This window comes from Propithecus coquereli, unplaced genomic scaffold (genome assembly GCF_000956105.1).
Source record: "Propithecus coquereli isolate 6110/MARCELLA unplaced genomic scaffold, Pcoq_1.0 Scaffold139, whole genome shotgun sequence".
In the NCBI taxonomy this organism is placed as follows: domain Eukaryota; kingdom Metazoa; phylum Chordata; class Mammalia; order Primates; family Indriidae; genus Propithecus; species Propithecus coquereli.
Genome location: NW_012138191.1, coordinates 112,697 through 116,408, shown reverse-complemented (window position 1 = coordinate 116,408; position 3,712 = coordinate 112,697). Strand labels below are relative to the sequence as shown.

The window sequence follows — 3,712 nt, the reverse complement described above, 5'->3', positions numbered from 1 at the left end:
GGCATACAAGTTTAGAATCATTTCAGACAGTTATGAGTATTGAAAAACATGATTGCACTTTGCTGAGATCTTAAAATACTGTTCAGCTGAGTTATTATGAATAACTCTTCTGAACTACAGACTTCAGGGCAGTCCATACTCCAACAGTGGCTGTTGGCTGCTTGCAAACTTGGACCTACCTGCCAAGGTCACTGTATGTATTTCTTACCCTTTCCCGCTCCCCGCCCCCCGTGGGCTTTGCACAATGGTTACACACTGCAGGATGTGAAACCCTCACTGCACAGAGCGTCAGTCTCTCTGGCAAACATTGCTTAAATTCGTATATTCTCCTCTATTTAAAATATCGATTTTAAGTTGAATTTTAGTTTTCCCTTCAATGTTCCATCTAGGAATAATGCAGTAAGAAAGTGTTAGTCTTGAAGTCATGCTTGACTGACCAAAGCCCTAGTCCTTACATATCTCATATGTTTCTCTTCTAGAAGGGCACCCTTCACACAGGCTGCCTGTCAGTGGTTTGAGCAACAATGTTCTCAGAAGTCAGGAGCCATGCAGGAAGGAGGGGAGGAGTTGCAAATACACCTGGAAAGCTCAAGTCTCCCAGTGTTATAAGATTACCCATCTAGAGTATGAGATTTCCAGGCAGTATTTTCTTTTCTTTTCACAATTTGATGTCAGCCCCCTCTAAGTCTCAGCAGCAGACTACAAACATATTCATCACAAACAGTTCTTCGAAACAGTAGAATAAGTTACAACTTGACTGCTGTGTATAACAACACAAATGGATGGCACACCCTACATAATGGAAATGAGAATTATCTTTGGAGATCCATAAAGAATACTGGTGTTCAACTATGCTCTGAAGCAGATCCAAAACATCTCAGATCCATCCTTCTCCAATACCACATCCGTAAGCCAACTCACCAGCATCTCTGACCTACATTGAGAGCAGCCTGTTTTCCACTCCTGTACCCCCCATGCCTACTAGTTAGCTATCTTAAAGCAGAACAGCCCTGTAAAAATATAAATTCTTTCCTTTCCCTGCTAAATGACTCTCCTGTAACTTACACCTTCACTGGAATAAAATCAAGACACTTTCCCATGTCTAAAATGCTCTCCAATTTCCACTCTTATGTCATGCTTCTCCAAATCCCCTCTCTTAAAGCAGTGCAAGCTTTTGGAGCCTTGAACATATCTACGGAAATCCTGGTCCATGGCACATGGAAGGTTTTATCTTCAGATCCTACATGGATGGCTCTTTGCTGTCACTCAGCTCTCTCCTACGTGGCTGGCTCTTTGCTGTCACTCAACTCTCAGCTCAAATGCTCTGAGTGGTCTGCTCTGACAACCACACTAAAGTAGCCCCTCAATCACTCCTTATCTCAAGGGTTGCCAGCTTCCTTTTCATTTATTTACTTACTCACCCCTTCTACTAGAGTGTTAGCTCCTGCAAGGCCCTACCCTTGTCTTTTTAGTTCCTAGCGCCTAGAACAAGTTTGCAGGCCAGCAGAAGTCACCCAGCGGAGATGTGTTAAATAAATACATGTACTTTTCAGCTTTTTTAGTATTATATAATTCCAGACAAACTTCAAAAGGGCAAAACTATAATGTAATTTATTCCCCTACCTTTTTATGATGGCTGTGGATGAATTAAAGACTCCAGAGGAGGGTGGTTATTTCTGTTTCGCAAGTTTTCGTTGGTGTTCTTCAGTCTTCTTCATTTTTCCTCAGTATTCATTTTGGCAAGAGGTGGAAGCATTTCACCATAGTATATTTCTGTAATGACATGGTATAGCAACATGACTCAGAATCCCACCAACATTATGCTCTGTTTAAAAATAAATATATAACCTCATTTACTTTACATTCTCCTATAAGTAGTATAGACTTTCTTTACTGTTTTCATCATTTTTCTCAGGAAGGCACAGATCTGTATATTATAACCTGACACTTTCAGGTAGTGTTAGCACCTCCCCTTAGCACCTTGCCTGCACCTGTACCATAACACTTTCTCTACTGTATGTAATTATTCCACTGTGCATCCATCTCTTCAATAGATGCTGAACCTTGTTGGAGCAGGAACTATGCTTTTGGTCCCTAAATCTCTGGGGCCGAGCCCACTAATTGGCAATTGTACATTTTTAATGCAGTCAATTCTCATTATTTGTAGTAGTTATGATTTATAGAGTCACCACAAACATGGAATTAGCAAATACTGGACCACCATTTTCAGGGAAAATACAAGGTAAGGTTTCTTCAAGTCTCTGGCCCCAATATTTTCATCAAACATCCATATATAACCTTGTTTTATGTGTGTTTCTGTTTAAAGACACCTTATTTAATATATATTGTTGATTGATTAAGATTAAACTCATAGCCAACATCACTGTAACTTATGCCTGAGTAAAGCTTTTCTAACACAGATATATGTTCTCCATAAGGCATATGACAGCCTTCTTGTGCTCAGGAACCCTAGACAGCATCTTAGCATTACACTGGGGGGACATTTCAAACAGCAGAATCACCACCATTAAGCACAAAAATGTAAAGAACACGAGAAGGCAAATTTGTAAATATGAAATAACAAATAATGAGGATTGGCTGGATACACATTGGCTGAATCAAAGTTATATGTAAATCTTACAAGTTCCTAACCTTACTTATGGTTCAGCACAGCAGTGCCATTTAAATGAGTGAATAATAAATACTATAGATAGGGTAGAAAGGGATTAAATACATATTTCATATTCTTCAGGAAAGATTCAGGGACTGAAAGGAAGTATTCTCTCCTATCCTCTCTCCTATTCTATTAAAAAGGGAAATTCCAGCAATCCCTATCAAAATACTAATGACATTTTCACAGAAATAGAAAAAACAATCCTACAATTCACATGAAATCACAAGAGATCTCGAATAGCTAAAGCAATCCTGAGCAAAAAGAACAAAGCTGGAGATATCATACTACTTGATTTCAAATTATACTACAAAGCTACAGTAACCAAAACAGCATGGTTATGGCACAAAACAGACACCAAGTCGATGGAACAGACCAGAGAACAGAGAAATAAATCCATGCACTTACGGTCAACTCATTTTCAACAAAGGCACCAAGAACATACATTGGGGAAGGGATAGTCTCTTTAATAAATGGTGCTGGGAAGACTGGATATCTATATGCAGAAGAATGAAACTAGACCCCTACCTCTCACCATATACAAAAATCAACCAAAATGAATTTAGGACTTGAATGTTAGACCTGGAACTATGAAACCACTAGAAGAAAATTTTGGGGGAAATGCTCCAGGACATCGTTCTGGGCAAAGATTTTTTGGGGTAAGATCTGAAAAGCACAGGCAACAAAAGTAAAAACAGACAAATTAGATTACATCAAGCTAAAAATCTTCTGCACAGCAAATGAAACAAAATGAAGACACATGTATAGAATGGGAGAAAATATTTGCAAACTATCCATCAATAAGGTATCAATAACCAGAATATATAAGGAACTCAACAACTCAATAGCAAAAAACTAAATAATACAATTAAAAAATCGGCAAAAGACCTGAATAGACATTTCTCAAAAGCAGACAGACAAATGGCCAACAGGTTTATGAAAAACTGCTCAATATCACTAATCAGAGAAATGTAAATCAAAACCACAATGAGACATCATCTCACCTCAGTTAAAATGGCTATTATCAAAAAGATAAAAAAA

The 3,712-nt window shown here is 38.3% G+C and overlaps 1 protein-coding gene across 3 annotated transcripts in view; it reads right to left on the bottom strand.

Moving 5' to 3' along the window:
- Positions 1–3,712, bottom strand: part of PAK7 (p21 protein (Cdc42/Rac)-activated kinase 7) — a 189,925-nt gene that overhangs the window by 169,149 nt on the left and 17,064 nt on the right. The window contains exon 2 of one of the 3 annotated variants that reach the window (XM_012639253.1): positions 1,624–1,773. The gene's annotated coding sequence lies outside the window, so the exon portion shown is untranslated. Of the gene's footprint in view, positions 1–1,623; positions 1,781–3,712 lie in introns of those variants that run through there. The other 2 variants (XM_012639252.1, XM_012639254.1) reach the window with 2 other exon arrangements.